The following is a 22,162-nucleotide window of genomic DNA, read 5'->3' as shown; positions in this document are numbered from 1 at the left end:
GTCCCTTTTAACCGAATGTCCCAAACCAATGTGCTGATTACGAAAACCAAGAAGCAAGCACACCCAGGAGATAACAAAACGGCTTGTCCTTAATTTGGAATGAGGTGGATCATTCCTACACGTGAACATGCGCTCTGCTTACAGTAGTTTACAAAATTCAGCACAACAAGCGTGACGGTGTTACTTTCCTTGAAAAACTCTGAGAAAGGCAATGCAGAAGCAAGGAAGGAAATTAGTAGAAGTCTGCAGCAGAAAATTCAACAGGGGGGTTGCAAGACAACATAAGAACCGTGAAGCGGGTCCCATTGTGTGCCTTCACCCTCTTCCTCTAAAGCAGGGGCATCAAACTCATTTGTTACGAGGGCCAGATATGACATAAATGTCACATGGTTGGGCTGGGCCATGCCTCGCCAGCCCAGATCGGGGAAGGGTGGCTGCCTTGGCTGGCTTGCAGGCCAGATAAGAGCTCTCAAGGGGCCGGATCTGGCCTATGGGTTGTATGTTTGACACCCCTACTCTAAAGGTTTACCTGAACACAACACATCTTTAGCACACTATTCCTTGCAACAGTCAACTCTTGTATCCCGGGTGGTCAACACACCACACAAAGGCATTGGATCTCACGTTGTGCTCACTTGAGGATTATGAGGAAGCAATTAGCAGCTTGTATTTATTGTAACATCTAGTTAGACCCTTCAGGCATGCAAAATCCAAACAAAGACCTGAACTCATTGGGGGGGGGGTAATGGCAAGTGAAACAGCCATTCATAGAAGACCTTTGTTACAATGGGGAGGGGCATGGCTCAGTGGCAGAGCATTTGCTTGGCATGCAGAAGGTCCCAGGTTCAATCCCTGGCATCTCCAGTTAAAGGGACTAGGCAAGTAGGTGATGTGAAAGACCCCTGCCTGAGACCCTGGAGAGCTGCTGCTGATCTGAGTAGTCAATACTGACTTTGATGGACCAAGGGTCTGATTCAGTATAAGGCAGCTTCATGTGTTCATGTGTACAAAAAATATTTAAGGTTTGAGTTTCTTCTGTTCTCACACAGTGACTGAAAGCCAGTTCAATCTTGACTTCTGTACAACCATGTAATGTCATTTAAGACATCGTGTTGGATCTAGTGGTGACATTCCGCTTTCCAAGGTTTTCCCATGAGTAAAGGGGCACTTTTGGATCCAACTTCATCATACAGCAAAAAAAAATCAAGAGTACACCTTAAAAAATACTAATCAACTCACTTGAGGATGCACTATAGGGCTGCCAACCGCCAGGTGCTAGCTGGAGATCTCCTGGTATTACAACTGATCTCGAGCCGATAGAGATCAGTTCACCTGGAGAAAATGGCTGCTTTGGCAATTGGATTCTATGGCATTGAAGTCCCTCCCCTCCCAAAACCCTGCCTTCCTCAGGCTCCAACCCAAAGACCTCCTGCTGGTGGTGAAGAGCGACCTGGCAACTCTAATGCAATGTGGACAACTCTGAAAATTCTGCTAGGCAAAATACACTTTTTAATGTTTTTTTTTTATTATTATTATTATTATAAAAACATATACAGAAATATTTTCTTACAATATTTCTTCTTCCCCCTCCCCCTTACAATCCTTTTTTCCCCTCCCTCCCCCCTCCCTTCTCCCCGGCCACACTTATACCCTTATATTTTTATTTTTAACCATGAACACATTTTTCCTAATTTTCGGATAGATTCTACATTGGCTTCTCCCTTGTTAATCCACTTCATATACGTTTCCCATTTCTCTTTAATTTCTCTTTTATCCTGTGTTATACACGCTATAGTGTCCGATCGGAAATAATCATAGAGGTACTTATTCCAATTTTCTAAGGTCCATTTCTTGTTGTGGGCTGCCAATACCATTGCCTTATACAACTCTTGTTCTTTTTTTAAATTTTATTACATCCTAATACCCCTGAAAGCATCAGATCCATGTTCACTAGCATTGAAATTCTAAATAATTTTTCTTTTTCCCCTGAATCTCCCTCCAAAATTTAATAACTTTTCCACATTTCCACCACATATGTGCATACCATCCCTTACTTATACCACAGTGCCAACAATTTGAACTTATTCCTCCCCGCATAAAGGACAGTTGGGATGGAGTTCTGTACCATTTTAAAATAAATTTCCTTTCCATCTCTTTATATTTATCTATTTTTATGTGTTTGATACCCCTCATTAACCCTTCGATTATTTGGTGTGTTAGTTTCCCCTCTTTCTGCCATTTTGATTGAATTACCCTTAACATATACCCTTTATCTTTAACCATCCTATTATATATCACCCCTATCTTCCCTTTTTTACTGTTTGTGATTGTTTAAATATATCTTCCATCCTATCTTCTATATTGACTCTTTCTTCCCACTTTTCCCAGGCAAAATACACTTTTTGTGAAGGTAGGCCTTCAAAATGTAGGATATATTTTAATGGGATATTATGCTACTAATTGGACCAGGGCTATTTCCATCCTGTGGTTTTTTACTATTTGAATGGGATGCATTTTTATTTTTGCAGACTTCCCATGTAACTCCTGCTGGTTAGGAAAGCAGGATTTTCTAAATTACATGCCATTCTTCTACTCCATCAGACATCTAATGACCAACTCACCACACAAAAGGAGTGTCTAAATAGTATAAATGCTACTACATTCAGATAGGCCATTTATACTATAAATAATTAGCTAGGGTGGGATACTTAAATCAATTTTATGGGGGCCAATTTTAATCAAGGATTGTGAGTTAAAGACATATTTTATTCTGAGGTCGTTTTGCTTCTGCTGTGTTATAGGAGGAAATGAAAAATGAAACTATCAGAGATGGACTTTTTCTGGAACTAGAGATGCATTAAAAACATAAGAGAAACAAAAAAAATGTGTTGCAAGATTTTTCAGGTCAGTTCCATACATCCTAACTTCTAAGAAGTGTTTATTCATTATCTCAAAAATATACTTACACTGAGGTTTAGGTGAGACACTCATTCATTAAATTGAATCAATAAATTAATCGGGTCAGCTAAAAGGCAGCTGTTCAGTCATTTATAAACTATTTAATTCTACAAATAAGTCATTAGCCACCTGATTCTTATCTGAAGCACGTCCCTGCTGCTCCCCACACTAGCTTCCCCGGAATAGTGGCACAAAGATCAAGCATTTTCTCATTTCAAGTCTGAACTGGCAACAGCACGAGAACCTTGAGGGAGGGTTACGACGACAAACCGTTTGGCCGACCCCAGAGACAAGATACTTTATTGTCATTTGGAACATTATTCTACTTTTAAAAAGCCATTTTTAAGAAGCCCACAAAGCTGCCAGACAGCCAGAGAAGCTCGCAAATGTCAATATTGGGTTTTGCTTTAAATAGGTCTATCAATGTTTATAATAATTACCCCAGACTGAAATGTATAGGCTTGCAAAACTCCAGGTGCTAGCTGGAGATCTCCTGCTATTTCAGCTGATCTCCAGCTGGTAGAGATCAGTTCACCTGAAGAAAATGGCTGCTTTGGCAACTGGACTCTATGGCATTGAAGTCCCTCCCCTCCTCAAACCCTGCCCTCCTCAGGCTCCACCCCAGAAACCTACCACAGGTGGTGAGGAGGGACTTGGCAACCCTAGAAATATAACTTGGCCCAACAAATTCAGTAGCAGAACAAAGATGGTGTTTTTCGACTTTGGTGCCGATTTTTCAGTGATACAAACATAAATAAAAAGCCCCTATAAAATGACCATTTGGGACTGGACAGGAGCCAAGAAAGCTGCTATGGTTTCCTCATTGGAAAGCCCAACACTTGGGTATATGTGCGTTTAAATCTGCAGTAATGTGCACTGGCTGCAATCATGTGCATAATTAGGCTGCTTAAATCCCATCTAAGCCAATCTAACAAGTCGCAACCATGTGCAGGATTATAGTTACCGGCCAATTACCAAAGCACACAGGGAAAGAATTACCAATCAGGCTAATCAATTTGGAGTGTATCTTACTTGTAAGCATAAGTAATATTGATCAGCCACACAGTCAGTCAGTTGGAAGGCTTCCATCCTTGCAGCCTCAGATATATGCATAATATAAAATGGCAGGACAGGATTGCTAACGCTGTGAAGCTAGAAAGATATTAAATTCTTGGCACTGAGAGCATACTTAATGGAGCTTAACTTCTTTGGACTGGACATGTATCCTCTATGCAGGCCTCTTTTAAATTAAAAATAGTTCTTTATTGTTATGCACTATCATTGTGAACTCAACTTGCATCCTGCTCACTGTTCACAATCAGAGAGCCAATTGTTCAATGAGCTCTTCGAAAGCATCCAAACAAATTTGATTGTGTCCGTATGATTAGATTGCTTTCTTGCAACTGGCCCCAAAACTGCTGCCACGAATTGTTAAAAGGTTCATAGTAAAAAGGGGGGGATCTGTTTGCGATCGTTGAGTTGAAGCTTACTGCTTAGATGTCTCTGCGTGCCTTTGGTGCCTGCCCATGACCCTAGCTGATGTTGCAATTAGTTCATGAATAAATATCATCAATAAGGAAAGTCCTAAAACAGGCAATGAAGAAGAAGAGTTGGTTTTTATATGCCGACTTTCTCTACCACTTAAGGCAGAATCAAACCAGCTTTCAATCACCTTTCCTTCCCCTCCCCACAACAGACACCTTGTGAGGTAGGTGGGGCTGAGAGAGCTCTAACAGAGCTGTAACTTTCCCAAGATCACCCAGCTGGCTTCATGTGTAGGAGTGGGGAAACAAACCCAGTTCACCATATTAGCCTCCGCTGCTCATGTGGAGTAGTGGGGAATCAAACCCGGCTCTCCAGTCCACCACTCCAAACCACCGCTCTTAACCACTACACCATGCTGGCTCTCTATTTGTAGTCTTTATTTGATAGTAAAACATGTTGTGAAGTCAGTCCAATAAATTCCAACTCCCAACCTGTGAACATTAACGTTCATTTTTACACACATGATTGTAATATATGCGACTGTACCTGGCAGCCAAGGTTTACACTGATTTCTTTCCGGGGAACCATAGAAACTAAAGATGCACACAAGAAATGGCCATAGCTCAGTCTTAGCAATGGGTGGTAGAGAGGAGAGAAAAAGAAACCCCCAGAGCTTAAGAACACTGGTGTTCTCATTGTCTGTAGGTGGCAACTGTGTTGACATGATGGAATATAAACACATTCCATCTGCCTAAAATAAAATAAAAGCGTTGGTTCCTGATCAAGTTCGATTTAATGAAATGTTTTTGGCAAGGAAATCCTTTTAGAGTGAACCTATGCCATATGTTCAGTTAGTAAACATCAGAGAGAGGAAACTATCAGACATGCCAAATATAATTATTTTCAGCCATTGTTTTTTTTAAGTATATTATCTGAATAATACTCGTGGCATAATTATTATTCATCTGTGTGTCAGTACTGTCAGCATATCCTTCCTTGATATAATTTTGGACTTTTTTTATTAGAAAAAAATTAGAAGAGGCAATTTGGGTTCTTTGGAAGATCACCTGACTTTCGTTGATGTTTTGTTGAGAAAATCAGTGATAAACTAAAGTTTCCTCCAAAGCCTGATGAACGTCCACTATTAGGCAAAGTGATCTCCATGCAGCTTGGCATGCAGAAGGTTCCAGGTTCAGTCCCTGGCATCTCCAGTTGAAAGGGACCAGGAAAGTAGGTGATGTGAAAGACCTCTGCCTCAGACCCTGGAGAGCTGCTGCCAGTCAGAGTAGACAATACTGACTTTGATGGACCCAGGGTCTGATTCTGTAGAAGGCAGCTTCATGTGTTCATATGTTCATGTCAGAGTGGGGATTCGAACCCTGGATGATAGGAAAGAAGGTGGAAACATTCTTCCTGTTGTGCCACTTTTGTACTTGTTTTGAGCTTTTGATGCAAAGGACCATTCAAAGCTGGAATCTGTGACCTGCCATCCAAAATGGTGCATTCTATTCTACCACCTCAATGTTCTACTACCTCAATCTCTGGTAGGGTTGTAGCAGGGGACAGGGGGGTAGGGTTGCCAGATCCAGGTTGAGAAACTCCTGGAGATCTAGGGATGGAGCCTTGGGAGGACAAGGACCTCAGTGGGGTACAACACCATAAATAGGGTTGCCAACCTCCAGGTATCATAGAATCATAGAATCATAGAGTTGGACGGGACCACCAGGGTCATCTAGTCCAACCCCTGCACAATGCAGGAAATTAACAACTACCTCCCCCCACATCCCCAGTGACCCCAACCCTCCCCTCACCATGCAGGATCCCACAATCAAAGCACTCCCGACAGATGGCCATCTAGCCTCTGCTTAAAGACCTCCAAAGACAGGGACTCCACCACCCTCCGAAGCAGCACATTCCACCGTCGAACAGCCCTCCTGCTATTACAACTAATAGAGATCAGTTCACCTGGAGAAAATGGCTGCTTTGGCTACTGGACTCTATGGCATTGCAGCCCCTCCCCTCCCCAAAACCCGCCCCCTCAGGCTCCACTCCAAAAACCTCCCACCAGTGGTGAAGAGGGACCTGGCAACCCTAGCCATAAAGTCCACCCTCCAAAGCATCCATTTTCTCCAGGGGAACTGATCTCTGTAATCTGGAGCTGTAATTCCAAGGGATCCCCAGGTCCCATCTGGAGACTGTAGGCTTGCCAGGTCCCCCCTCTCTTCTGGAGGGAGGTTTTTGGGGCAGAGGTGAGGCGAGATTGCATGCACGTGCGGCTGCACTGGTGCAATCGCATCACTTCCAGTTTACACCTGGAAGTGCCGCATCGCAAGGGGCCTTTACCACTCAAACTGGGAGTTGGAGTGGTAAAAGGCCCATTGCAATGTGGCACTTCCAGGTGTAAACACATTGCAAGGGGCTCTTTACTCCCAGTTTGAGTGGTAAAAGGCCCCTTGCGGTGCATTTACACCTGGAAGTGTCGCGTCACACTGGGCGTTTGAGTGGTAAATGGCCCCTTGCGATGTGGCGCTTCTGGGCGTAAACCGGAACTGACATGGTGCCGCGGGCCGGCACGCATGCATGCGTTGCCCACCGGCCCTCAGCTGGTCGGCACGCAGCCAGGTGGATTGGTGGGGGTTTGCCCGCCACCACTTGGCAACCCTAAGAGGCTGGCATCCCTTATCTCTGGTCTGTGCACCCCAAGCTCTAGTTACACACCGGGAAGGCCCAGGACAGGTTCTCTCTAGCACCCATTTCTGTGTCACCCAAGGACAGGGGAACATCAAAATTTTCCAAATCTCTAGATGTCCCACCCCAAGCATCTATTGTCAGAGAGCCCAATTCAGAAACAGAACTACAACATTGTCTGGAGGATTCTACATTCTGGCATTTCGCGACGCCAGCCTCTTCAGTCCAAATGGCAGCAGGCCACAAACAAACACGAAATACAATACCATCACCAGGTCCCATACAAAGCGGAGAGAGCAAAGAGGATTTTGTCTCCCCTTTGGTGCTGTAAACAATGCCCAGCTCTTAGCGGTATTAAAATTTTATCCCGCAGGAGCTGCAGGCTGGACACACTCGATTCATTTGGAAGGTTAATTTCTCACAGCCATACGGAGCAGACACCCGGGGCCGGCTCCCCTCCCAAATTACTGTCCATGCAATCTTACCGAAGGTAGAATTTGGGCCCTAATTATTTTCAAACCGGTAATCTTGATTCTGGAAAGGCACCCTGCTACCAGAAGGTAATTTTTATCAGAGATTCCACACAAAAACCTCTTTCCCAGCATGCCTTGCTATGTTTTTTCCCCTCTCTCCCATATTCTGCATTGGTAGATTTTTTTTTTAACTTCACAGCATCTGAAAATATCTTTGGGCAAATTCTCATTTGACATATTGTACCTGGGAACAGACACCCGAGTGCAAAATGTAAGAATGGCTATTAGAGTTGCCAAATCAAGGCAAATTTGGAGGTTTCTTACTTGAACCAAAAGGAATGATGAAGCAAGAGATTTTTGATACAGTTAGTGTGTTTTTTTAGGGAGTATTCCTTGCCTTCTCCAGCTATCATGAAGTGTTGCCAAAAAAATAATGTGAGGAGACTATCTTGGCACAGACAGAAAACTAGTTGCTGGCAAACGGTGACTTGGGATCTAGCCACAGCAATATGCATTCCCTCAACATTTTTCTGGCACATCTTCTCCCTTTACATCCCTCATTTTCTTTTAAATATGGTTTTATATTAGTTGATTTGCCAGGTTCTTGATTAACCCGGAGAAGTCACTTCAATGCGTGTTTTCAAATCCTGGATGAGTTTGTAATCCTGGTTGGTGTTAACCACACTTACCACCAGTGCTTTATTTTTTTCTAAAACAAAAGGTACCGGTACTCATATATAAGGTTGTGCCAATTGAGAGCCAGCATGGTGTCGGGGTTAAGAGTGGTGGTTTGGAGCAATGGACTCTTATCTGGAGAATCAGGTTTGATTCCCCACTCCTCCACATGAGCGGTGGAGGCTAATTTGGTGAACTGGGTTGGTTTTCCACTCCTGCACACGAAGCCAGCTGGGTGACCTTGGGCTAGTCACAGCCTCTTAGAGCTCTCTCAGCCCCACCTACCTCACAGGGTTTCAGTTGCGGGGAGGGGAAGGGAAAGTGATTGTAAGCTGGTTTGATTCATAGCAATGATCCTATGAGGAGCGGTTGAAATGCTTAGGGCTGTTTAGCTTGGAAAGAAAGTGGTTAAGGGGAGACATGATAGAGATCTATTATGCATGGTATGGAGAGAGTGGCTAAGGATAAGCTTTTCTCCCTCTCTCATAATACTAGAATGTGGGGTTATCTGCTGAAGCTGGAGGGTGAGCGATTCAAAACAGATAAAAGGAAGTATTTCTTCACATTAAATGGTGGGACTCCCTGCCCAAGGATGTGGTGATGGCTGCCAACTTGGAAGGCTTTAAGAGGGGAGTGGACATGTTCATGGAGGAGAGGGCTATTCATGGCTACTAGTCAAAATGAATACTAGTCATGATGCATACCTATTCTCTCCAGGATCAGAGGAGCATGCCTGTCATATTAGGTGCTGTGGAACACAGGCAGGATAATGCTGCTGCAGTCGTCTTGCTTGTGGGCTTCCTAGAGGCACCTGGTTGCCCAATGTGTGAACAGACTGCTGGACTTGATGGGCCTTGGTCTGATCCAGCAGGACCTTTCTTATGTTCTTATGTTCACACTGAAGCCATGGTCCAGGTGGGTAAAGACGAGTCTTGCAATACTTCATCTCACATCTGGATTCCTCTCAGCAGTAAGCAGTGGGCTCAGCTAGACATGGGAGCCAGGCAGGCAGGAAGAGCAATTAAGTCACACACAAAAAGACCTTCTTTAAAAACCAGCGCACTGTGTGCTACTTTAGGGTAGAGAGAAACCTTGGCAATTTATGAATGACAAGGGACAGGGAAAGCTTTTCTTGCTTTATCAAAAGACAGCACAAAAAAAACAACCCCCACCGACAGCCTTGTTCACGACAGTTAGCCAGTGCCAGCCGAAAAATACAATAATTATCGCTCAGTGGGCGGTTTCAACATTTGCTTTTTTATTTTTTTCCCTTTTCCAAGGATGGCAAAGCTGTTGGCTCAGATCAATTTCTGAGTTCCTAGTTTTTCAGGAGCTAGGGGAAAAATGTGTTTGCCTTCTAATGCAGTTTAAATCAGCCCTGCAACTACTTTAATATATGCCGCATTAATGGCTTGCTATGAGCCGCTCAAGTAAGGCTGCCAACCTTCAGGTGGTGGCTGGAGATCTCTCGCTATTACAACTGATCTCCAGGCAATAGAAATCAGTTTCCCTGATTGGAGTCTATGGCATTGGACTTCCTCCCCTCTTAGAGTTGCCAGGTCCCTCTTCATCATTGGTGGGAGATTTTTGGGGCAGAACCTGAGTAGGGTGGGGTTTGGGGAGGGACTTCAATGCCATAGAGTCCAATTGCCAATGTGGCCATTTTCTGTAGGTGAACTGATCTCTATCTGTTGGAGATCATTTGTAATAGTGCCTGGAGGTTGGCAACCTTAGTCATGTGGGGGGGGGGGGAAGGCAACCTATACTTGTACCCAGATGCATTTGTAACCAGAGTTATTCTGCGCACAGTGATAGAATTGGGTACTGCTGCACCAAAATCATGCATGCTGAGAGTTCAAAAATGCATTAGCAAAATTATGAATACTCTGATTGAAGTGTTCAGATAGATAATACATACATTTAACAAACCTAAACAAAACCCTTTGCTCTTAACTCCAGCATCTAGATCTCTGTCCCAATTTTAATATATATTTTAATTTTAATACATGTGCTGACAAAGCGAGCACACCCCCAAACCTCTGTCAGCTAAGTCACTATACTGCCAAGTCATTATCACTGTTTACATTCCTGGAGACATTTAAGTGTGACAGATTTCTTCTCTGGTATCTTCAATTGAAAAAAGCTCATCATTAAATTAAATTCTAAATTACAGATTATTCTAAATCTGTGCAAAAGTTCAAATGATAAATGAGTGAATAATGGGTACAGAAATCCACAGGGAGAGGTAACAGGAAGAATGCACCAAGTGACATTATAACACCATGTTCCCTCTCCATAGAGGCTTGCCAACCTCCAGGTAATAGCGGGAGATCTCCAGGCCCCACTTGGAGGTGGGCAACCCCATGTAGAATGCAGGCTGGGATGAGGGCAAACAAGGCAAAGGCAAACCATACCCAGCAAGGAACAGAAAGGGAAAAAGCCTCCAACTTTGCAATCCCAAGAACATTTTCCTAGCAGTAAACCCTACTGAACACATCTGAGTAGGCTTCTGAGTAGACCACCTTAGGACTTTTCTTCCAGTTCCTCAGACCCATAGGGGAAATAGACTCAAAGCATTTATAAGCTCCATTCTGCTCCTGAACCTCTCTAGCGAATTGGTATTTACAGAGACTCCTTGGCCAGTGTAGCAGGTCCCTTTGCAATTCTCCAGTGCCAATACCCAGCAGTGCCAGTTCCAGGTTTTGGAGGTCCCTGGGGTAGTGTTGCCAGGTCTCCCCTGGCCACTGGCAGGGAATGGTGGGTGTAGGGTGACCAGATCCATGTTAGGAAACTCCTGGAAATTTAGGGACAGAGCCTGGGGAGGACAGGGACCTCTGCAGGGTACAATGTCATAGAGTCCACCCTCCTAGGCATCCATTTTCTGCAGGGGAACTGATCTTTGTAGTTTGGAGATGAGCTGTAATTCCGAGGAATCCCCAGGTCCCACCTGGAGGCTGGCATCCCTACACTGGGCTATTACAACTGATCTCCAGGTGACAGAGATCAATTCCCCTGAAGAAAATGGCTGCTTTGGCAATTGGACTCTATGGCATTGAAGTCCCTCCCCTCTCCAAACCCCGCCCTCTCCCAGTCTCCACCCCAAACATCTCTAGGTAATTCCCAACCCAGAGCTGGCAGCCCTAGAGCCCAGGGGCCCCTTTCTGCCAGCCACCAGACACTCTCATGCCTCCCTTTTCTCCCGCTGGGGTTGCCAGGTCCCTCTTCGCCACAGTAACTGGGTCTAAATGGTCCATAAGCCTATATTACCACCAGCTTCCAGATCAGAGCATATTTGTGTCATTTTATCAGCTAAAGACTTCGCAAAGTATCACAGCTAGTTAGAATCAGAGAATCACAGAGTTGTCTGTTCCTGAGACAATTAAGGTTCAGACTGAGGAGTCAGCAGGTCCTGAGATACCTTAAACAACTGGGTTGGTCATGAACTAGCTGGTGAAAGGGCTGTAGAGAAAATAACATTTTGTTTTGTTACCACGGCCTTTTCATATCCCTTGAATAACACCACATCTTTACAGCAGTTCAATAGTTACTCTGCTTGAAGAAACACAATAGCACATAGAATCATAGAACAGAATCATAGAATCATAGAGTTGGAAGGGACCACCAGGGCCATCAAGTCCAACCCCCTGCACAATGCAGGAAATTCACAACTACCTCCCCCCTCCACACCCCTAGTGGCCAGAAGATGGCCAAGATGCCCTCCCTCTCATCATCTGCCTAAGGTCACAGAATCAGCATTGCTGACAGATGGCCATCTAACCTCTTCTTAAAAACCTCCAGGGAAGGAGAGCTTACCACCTCCTGAAGAAGCCTGTTCCACTGAGGAACCGCTCTAACTGTTAGAAAATTCTTCCTAATGTCTAGACGGAAACTCTTTTGATTTAATTTCAACCCGTTGGTTCTGGTCCGACCTTCTTGAACAACAGATAACAACTCGGCACCCTCATCTATATGACAGTCCTTCAAGTACTTAAACATGTGAAATAGAGGCCACACACATGAAGGAAATTTCTGGGGGCTATGATATGAAGAGGCATCCATAGAGACATGAGATATTTAAAGCCACTGAATCAGAAGAATCTGCATATTCATCAGACAAGATCAAAAACGAGGATCTGAGGCAAGCAAGAGTGATGTGCAGAAAAACAGATAGGGGGGGGCAGTTGAATCAAGGGCCAGCAATGAGTTTCCAACAAGGCCCGCATTGAGAGTGGGGGGAACACGTATGCTAATAGAAATGTTGTGGAGAAAAGCTAAGTCTTCTCTCAGTTGCATCCCCTCAAACGTGTTCATGATATGCTTGAGAATCACAATGTCTACAGCAGATGCGTCGATTCTGGCTGAATTCACAGCATGTTATTTTCATCCTTGAAAGGGGGTTGAATCGTTCTCGGTGTCCTTGAAATATCCCACCAAAGCTTTTACGGTGGCCGTGGAAACACACTAAAGAAGCTATCATTAAGATCTTGGCATCGAGACTCTGAAAGGCAATGGGATCACAGGACACAAAACGACTCAGCCGTTTTGAAGAGTTCCCCATTCAAGCATCTACAGCTGGAAAAGGTCACAAAATTTGGGGTCAGTTATCACGGTGCCAAGTCAATTATTCCTATGGACGCTTCCACTTGGTGAGGGATTATTCAGCTTTGTAATCACTGTTTTGGGGGATGAAGAGACATGTGCATTGGGGGTGGGTCTTCCAGAAAACAGGCTGGATCTGCCACAAACTTTCCGCTTGCAGTAGAGCCCCTGCACAAGCAAAAATGCAAGAAAAAGACCGTGGGAGTCAATTGTGCGAAGTCAAACCTATCGTATCCCTACTTTTATTTCCACTTGTGCAAGATTTTGAGCAACCCGTTTCTGGGCACTAAGAATGTAACAAGAGAAAGGCTCTGAGTGTTGCACAAGACCTTGTGCAAGCAGAACCACACTACGTCCATTTATGTATCTGCTGGCACATTGCTAGATCCAAGCCAGCGAATTTCCTGTATGCACCCTTACCTTTACTTGTCCCTTCCTTCCGTTTGCCACCACGTATTTCGTTTTTTCTTCCCAAAAGTGCTACAGGTGTGATATAAAAATAGAAGTAGTATCACTCTGACTGAAATGCCCTTGACTTTTATTTTCTTTACCTGCTCGGTAGCATTTCAAACAATCAGTTGAGCAATGAATTCCCACCCCACTCCAGCCACCTAGAAGCCTCCCGTCCCCATCCTTTTCCAGGCAATCTGGACAAAAAATGAATGCACTTTTCTCTTTGTATCTCTGCAATGAAAACAGCTGAATACTTCATTTTCTTTTCAAAAAATAAAAAAAGGGAATTCAGAGAAATGAAAATTTGAAATGGAAATCAATAACAGATTGCTATAATGTTATTGAACTCCCCTTTCAACCACTTCAATATCCCACTCACTCAACCCAGCCGTATATGCTGAGAAAAAAAGCATTGGCCTGAGTATATTTGTGAGGAGATTATTTTCCTTCTCCTCCAGTCCCACACCAGTATTGACCTCAGACAGAAATAGGACACAAGAGGCTTTTTAACTTAAACAGACAAAACAGGGAAGTTTATTGAACAGAACTCACAGAGCTTGGTTTTCAAGGAAAAGGCAGAAATTGGAGGGGAAACTCAAAGTCAGGTTTATCTACATAAGATTATTTCAGAGAGATAGCTTAGATGTTTTCTTCACTCAAGTTCCTTCAGTTCTTAGTTTCCCGCTTACTCAGATTCAGACTCTCAGACTCTGTCCCCAGCCGAGCTCACAGGAGCGAAGGAAGTCTGAGTCCCATTCCCTCCTCAGAGAACTCGCAGAAGTTTGGGGAAATATCCAAAATCCCTCTTCCAGTTTTCTCTCTGATTGCCCCACCTCAGTGGCTGTCATCCTCCACACCTCCCTGCTACCGGAATAGCTCTACCCCAGAGACTAATTCCCCTTTGCAACCTGAGAATGGGCCCTGTCTCTAACCCTATTCTCACTCCTGTCACTACCACAGGTTGTAGAAAAGGGCAAGAGTCCAGTAGCACCTTAAAGACTCACAAAAATATTTTCTGGTAGGGTATGAGCTTTCTGAAGAAGTGAGCTGTGGCTCACGAAAGCTCATACCCTGCCAGAAAATATTTTTGTGAGTCTTTAAGGTGCTACTGGACTCTTGCCCTTTTCTACTACTGCAGACAGACTCATACCCTACCAGAAAATATTGTTGTTAGTCTTTAAGGTGCTACTGGACTCTTGCCCTTTTCTACTACTGCAGAAAGGCTAACACGGCTACTCACTGTGAACTACCATAGGTTGTGTGTGTCAATAGCTTTGGCTTTAACAGAACCCCTCATGGTCACAGAGTACAGTCTGGCTTCCGCTCAGTCTCGCTACCGAGCTCCCAATCCATCACAGCCTCTTCTCAGGCTGGGTCCCCAAGCTTCGAATCCTTTCCTGTCTCTCAGAGCTCAGGGTGTCATCAGCTCTCTCTGGCTCTGCCCACTCTTGGTCTGTCAGCTCTTGCTGCCGATTCACCCCTTATCTGTCACAACTGCAATAGCTGTTACTTTTTTAAAAGCCCTGTGATATAGCACAGCAGGAGAAATATGGTGGGAAACCGGGGCTGACGGTACTAAAATAACACAGAGGTGTGTCTCATGTTTGCAGGGCAGGAGAAAGCACACTATACCTTCCAGAAGACACAATAATGTGCTTGGGCAGTGTTCTTTCAAAAAGAACTAGAGTGAAGTGGGTTAGAGGAGGAGGAGGAAGAAGAGGAGGAGGAGGAGGAGGAGAAGAGTTGGTCTTTATATGCTGACTTTCTCTCCCACTTAGGGGAGACTCAAACTGGGTTATGATCACCTTCCCTTCCCCTCCCCACAACAGACATCCTGTCAGGTAGGTGGGGCTGAGAGAGCTCTAACAGAGCTGTAACTTGCCCAAGGTCACCTAGCTGGCTTCATCTGTAGGAGTGGGGAAACAAATCCAGTTTACCAGATTAGCCTCCACCGCTCATGTGGAGGAGTGGGGAATCAAACCCGGTTCTCCATATCAGAGTCCACCACTCCAAACCACCACTCTTAGCCACTACACCACACTGGCTCTCTGTACTGAGGAATGTACTGAGGATGGAGGGGGGCAGGAAAGAAAAAATATATAGCACAACATCAATCAGAAGCTAGAAAAAAGCGAGCTCCAACTTGGAAACCAAGGCCGAGAATATGCTCAGTGCAGAGCAACCTGTGATAACCCAAGAATTGCTTCAGTTCTCTCTCCTGATTGGATTGAGGCTGGGAATAGTAACTTCTAATGGCAGTGCTGTGTGTTTTCCGCGGTTGGGCACTTTGGTACAGCGCATCAGGGTCACGGCGCACAGGCAGGCAATGGCGAACCACCTCCAAACATCTCTTGCCTTGAAAACCCTGGGGGTGGGGTCGCCATAAATCAGCTGCGACTTGACATCAAAAGTTTGTTTTTTTTCCTTTGAAGATAACATCTTAAGAAGTGACAGAGAGACCTCGGTGTGTAAATCCCTCTGCTCACACGCCTCAATCCTGAAAAAAATACTCTTAGGCACTATTTCATGAAATAAGGATGGGGATACAAACGTCCCACCGGCCTGTTTTCTGCTGTGTCCCTGTTCTACAGTTGTTGGCAAAGTTATTGGGTCTGCTTGGATTATACAAAGGATTATATATACACACACACAAAAAACCCGATAAAATAATGTTGTTGTTTTTTTGCAGAAGGTGAGTCCCTAATAGGGTTGCCAGCTCTGGGATGGGAAATACCTGGATATTTTGGGGAGGAGCCTAAGGAGGGCAGGGTTTGGGGGAGGGGAGGGACTTCACTGCCATAGAGTCCAAGTGTCAAAGCGGCCATTTTCTCCAGGTCACCTGGAGATCGGTTGTAATAGCAGGAGATCTCCAGCCACTACCTGGAGGTTGGCAACCCTACCAATGTGCAAGTAAAGTAAAAAAAAATTTTTTATTACTCAGCTAAAAATTCTTGACGTGTTTCACCAACAGGTTTCTTCGGGAGAATCTGTAATGTACAAATACACTACTGAGTTCTCATATTAATATAGCTATGGGTATTTAGTTCATGTAAATAAATAACACATTGTTTTAAAAATCAAATTGCAATTTATATGGTGTAATATCAACTACATACAAAACCATTACATATAATCATTATGGCTTATGATTGTGTGAAAGAAAAGGAGGGCCACACAGAGAGAGAAAACTCCCCGTATGTAAGAGAGGTAAGATAGACTATCCAGCACCCAACAGGTTTTGGCTCAATTTACAAGAAACTGTCTTCTGCCCAGATGAATGTTACAAACCTGTTAGTCTTCCAGCGATCCTTCAAGAAGAGTGCAAGATCAGTCTGAATTGTCAGTGGAAGGAGGTTTTAGTATACACCAGGTATTTAGTTGATGCAATATCTTTCTATTTTACATAAGGTGATGCAATTCCAGAGACAAATTTAATCCTTTAGGAGTCAGGGTCTGGAGTCTCATAATCCATTCTGCTTCTTATCAAACAACTTTGGCATGCCTGCCAGCTTCACAGTCTCCTGGCTTCTCGTTGCCATCATAGCGAGTTTTATTGCTATTATCTATGTAGCGCCTTTTTCACGCCTTTCCTCTACGGAGCTCAGGGTGGTGCACATTTTTCTCCCCTCCTTATTTTAGCCTCACAACCACCCTTTCAGTGGTAAGGTAAACTGACAGAGTGTGACTGACCCGAAGTCACACAGCCAGCAGAGGAGGGATTTGAACCCACGTCTCCCAGACTCTAGGCCAGCACTAGGGTGGCCAGATCCTCCCTGGCCACTGGCGGGGAATGGGGGGGTGTAGGGTTGACAGATCCAGGTTGGAAAATTCCTGGAGATTTGGAGGTGGGGCCTGGGAAGAACAGGGACCTCAGCGGGGTATAACGCTATAGAATCCACCCTCCAAATCATCCATTTATTGCAAGAGAGATGATCACTTTTTTCAGGTTTAACAGCCCAAAAGCCATAAATCAAGAAAATAATTAAGAATTAAAAACAACAGGAAAGAAATTTTTTGCTACATCCATCGTGCGTGCTTTACAAAAGCCACTCTGAAACAATCTTAATTTGTGAGTATCAGAAGTGGCTGTATATTTTAACAGCCATTTTGCAAGAAATGTTGCAAGAGCCAGCATGGCAAAGTCATTAAGAGCGCTGGACTGTAATCTGGTGGACTGGGTTGGTTTCCCCACTCCTCCACATGAAGCCAGCTGGGTGACCTTGGGCTAATCACAGTTCTCTCCGAACTCTCTCAGCCCCACCTACTTCACAGGGTGTCTGTTGTGGGGAGAAGAAGGGAAGGAGATTGTAAGCCACTTTAAGACTCCTTAAGGTAGAGAAAAGCCAGGTATAAAAACCAACTCTCCTCCTCCTCTTCTTTTTCTTCTTCTTCATTTTTAAGGAGAATCAAACCAGCTTCCCTTCCCCTCCCCACAACAGACATTAGTGTTATTCATGCAGACAAAAAAAAATTAATATGCTTGCGGGCACAAATCAGCCTCCACTGCTCCCCCACTGCTCCCCCTATGTCCCTGAGGCCATTTATCTCCTCTGTGTAGGGTTTACACATGGAGATCTCTGGTCTGATCATCTCTCCTTGTCAGGGACAATTCTTTGCTGTTCACTGACCCTGCAAGTGAGCCATGCCAGGCTCAAGCAGGCGGGGCAGGTGTGAAGAATTTTGCAAAACAATACAACTGCAAAGCAACACAAGCACGCAATGCAACACCTTTGCAACAGTGCAAAGCAACACCTGACACCTGGGAGTTTGCATACCATGGAAAGGGACAGAGGCAGCTAGCTATGCATAATGAGCAGGAGGGGGTGGAATTTCTCCTTTTGCATTGGACTTGGGACCAGGCAGATGCATTCTTTAAGTCACCATTTGAAAACCAGTTTTGAACAAGCATCAAAATAACCTAACTGATCTTATGAATGAGGAAAAACCTGAAGAATAAAAATGAAGCCCCCCCCCCTCAAACCAGGGAGAGAGAGACTGGAGGGGGAACACACACCCCAGGCAGAATCGGCAAAAGCCCCCTTTGGCTTCCCCCCCCAACCCACAGAAACTGCTCCCTCCCCCCACACACACACAGACTCTGCTTTCCCACACACACACACACAGAAAAGAAAAATTATAGATTAAAGCCCCCAAAGGGGTCTTACTGTGGCTGTCTTCTGTTCCAGCAGGAGGGGCTGGGAGGCTGGGTAATCCAATATGATTCCATTTGTATCCAATATAAGATCCATATGTATGCATCTCTCGAGGGTGATCCATTCATCCCAATAGGGAAAAGGGGAAAGCCCATATCTCGGGGGGCCCTGACCCAATGTTTACAAAACTTGGGTGGTCTCTTAAAAAGCCTTGTCTGAAGCTCCGCTGAAAGTTTGGGGTCGGCACACCCAAAAATGCGCCCCCTGCAGCCACGGAAATAGAAAAGGGGGGGAGCCGATATTTCAGCCCCCACTGAACCCATCTTTACAAAACTTGGGTGGTCTCTTAAGAGAGATTGTCTGAAGCTATGATAAAAGTTTGGGGGCTGCACCCCCAAAAAAGCACCCCCTGCAGCCATGAAAATGGAAAAGGGGGGAGAGGAAAAAGGGGTGGAGCCCATATCTCGGGACCCCCTGACCCAATGTTTACAAAACTTGGGGGGTATCTTAAGAAGCCTTGTCTGATGCTCCGCTGAAAGTTTGGGGTCAGCACACCCAAAAATGCGCCCTCTGCAGCCATGGAAAGAAAAAGGGGGGAGCCCATATCTCGGGACCCCCTGACCCAATGTTTATAAAACTTGGGTGGTCTCTTAAGAAAACTTGTCTGAATATCCCCTGAAAGTTGGGGGTCTGTACCCCAAAAAATGCACCCCCTGCAGCCACGGAAAGGAGCGAATGTGCACAAGCACCCCCTCACACACACATGAGGATTTCCCTCTCTCTATCTCTTTCCCCGGCCGGCCGCACATCAGCTGATTCCTCCAGTACTCAATCCTGACTGATTGGCCAGAAGAAGACCCAGCTTGGCCACCGATTGGCCGGGGGAGGAGAATGCTGCTTACTGAAGGTTATGCTGCTTACTGACGGCCCCGAATTGGCCGAATTTATTCGCGAATTCCCGAACTCGCTGAATTCGGCCCCCCCGGTTGCCCGCCAGTTTTGAGTTCGGTTCCTCCCGAACTAAAAACCGCCGAATCAAGGGAAATTCGGCTGATTTTCAGTTCGGGCCGAACCGAATTGACAGCCCTACAAGCAGGTCATGTCCACAGCCCAGAAAAGGCATCTTGCATACCTGCTGGCCTTAGCACATTTTTCGTGCTGGCTTCTCAAGGGAGGAAGGCGGATTAGGAACAGCACTAAACCTTTTTGCCAAGCCCTCAAGACACCCATATGTTATCTGCAACTTTGCAGACACAGATTGGTTTGCCTGTTTGTAGTCAAGGGTCAATAAAAATGACAGACAGGTGTAGAAGAGAGCAATAGTTGAACACATGAAGCTGCCTTGTACTGAATTAGACCATCGGTCCATCAAAGTCAGTATTGTCTGCTCAGACCAGCAGCGGCTCTCCAGGGTCTCAGGCAGAGGTCTTTCACATCACCTACTTGCCTAGTCCCTTTAACTGGAGATGCCGGGGATTGAACCTGGGATCTTCTGCATGCCAAGCAGATGCTCTACCACTGAGCCACAGCCCCTCCTTCTTTATTTACAGCATGAACCAAAAAACTAGACACAGGAGGCTCTTGCCTCCAACTTGCATAGAGAGACAATTACATTTTATATCTTGATCAATTTGCTATTTCATTGGTGTGATAACGTAACACATTGCATCTCATTTCCAGCACACCTCTTAATCCATAGTTGGTCATTGGTTCCGCTCATTTACCTGATCTCCAATACCTGTGTCATCTCCACTTTTATTATCTGCCTAACTGACACATTCCCTTTGAAGTACCCCTTACAGTAACTGGTACTGAGACCAGCGTAGTATAGTGGTTAAGAGTGGTGGTTTGGAGCGGTGGACTCTGATTTGGAGAACCGGGTTTGATTCCCCACCCCTCCACATGAGTTGTGGAGGCTGATCTGGTGAACCGGATTTGTTTCCCCACTCCTACCCATGAAGCCAGCTGGGTGACCTTGTGCTAATCACAGCTCTCTCAGCCTCACCTACCTCACAGGGTGTCTGTTGTGGGGAGGGGAAGGGAAGGTGATTGTAAGCCAGTTTGATTCTTCCGTAAGTTGTAGAGAAAGACAGCATATAAAAACCAACTACAATAACAACAACAACAACAATTCCTGCCATGTTACTACATAATGTATATTTTCTCATACTATTAATAGACCATATAGTGCTGTTCAGTGTTTCTAATTCGGAGTGCCAGCTAACCAGTGAGAGCTCCAATTGGCTGGAGCGTGAACTGACTTTTCAGAACTTTGGGTAGTTCGGATTAATTTATTGGAGCGATAAAATGAAGCCGCTTGTGAAGCCGGTATCATCTAATTCACTGTTCTGCCCCTACGCGCACACACACACCACTGCAGCTTCTGGAGCCTTATCAAATGGTTTCGAAATTTCCAAATGACAAGCGCAGTTAACATCATGCGAAAGTCGTAAACTCTCCTTGCAAGTTTTGCAGAAAGGAACTTAATAATAGAACCCGGCTAGAAGTGTCTGTAGACAGCATTAAACCGGTACTCACTTAAAATAATCCTTCCTTTTGAAACAGAATTCTGCATGAGGCAGGGGAGGACAGTGTTTTCAATAAAATTTAGGAGTGGGATAATAAGGAAAGAAGATTAATTGGCAACCTGCCATGCTACAGTCTCTCTCTAGGATTTCTGGCGTATGCAGAACCACCTGTGGGTACCTGGAAGTCAAAAGAAATTAGACCCTAATGAAACTCTTCAAAAGGTGTGTCTTAAATGAGTGTGTCGCTTTACAACTGTGCTGGAGCCCCATCAAGTCCAATCACATCAAGTAATCATCTCACAGCCACTTAAATTTCATCTGCCACTGATTTATCTTACATAACATGCTAAAATGAGAACAAGAGAGGCCTGTTTTCCAGAGTTATCTTAATGAACTATTCTGAACCCCCCCCCAAAAAAAAAACTCTCTCCCATCTTCCTCAGTGGTAGAAATGCAGAATTTAATTAATTCCATCTCTCACACTCATAGTCTAGTCCTCACTATGCAAATAATTGCCAAAACTGCAACAGGCAATCTTCATGTGTTGGGGGTTTTGATAGGGCTGTGCATTCGGTAAAACCCGAATTTAAAAAATACCTTTAAAAAGAAATTTCGGTAAATTTCGGGTTCGGGTTTACCAAGTCCCTAAAGCCAGGGCAGATGGCAAAGCCAAATTTGCCATCCCCGAAAAAGCCAGATAAATATCCTGTTTTTTTGGAATTGGTTTTCCACGGCTCCTGGGGGGGGGGGTCATTTTTGCAGAAAGACCCCAAAATTTGCAGCATGGCTGCAAGGGACTCTCCTTGCAAGAACCCCCAAGTTAGGTGAAGGTTGGGTCAGGGATCCATTTTTATGGGGTCTGGAAGGGGTCGCTCCCATCCGATTCTCCTCCATATAAAAGTTAAGTAATAGTGAAGAAAGAGGAAAAGGTAGGCAAACAGGTCTTTACAGGTACCATCATCCTATCACATAACCCTCTCAGATAAGGTTGCCAATCTCTAGGTGTTAGCTGGAGATCTCCTGGCATTGCAACTGACTTCCAGGTGACAGAGATCAGTTCACCTGGAGAAAATGGTTGCTTTGGAAGGTGGACTCTATGGCATTTCACCCCAATGAAGTCCCTCCCTCTCTCCAAACTCTGCCCTCCTTA

This window comes from Euleptes europaea, chromosome 16, assembly GCF_029931775.1.
Source record: "Euleptes europaea isolate rEulEur1 chromosome 16, rEulEur1.hap1, whole genome shotgun sequence".
NCBI classification, from domain to species: Eukaryota; Metazoa; Chordata; class Lepidosauria; order Squamata; family Sphaerodactylidae; genus Euleptes; species Euleptes europaea.
Note: the sequence above shows the minus strand (reverse complement) of the source record.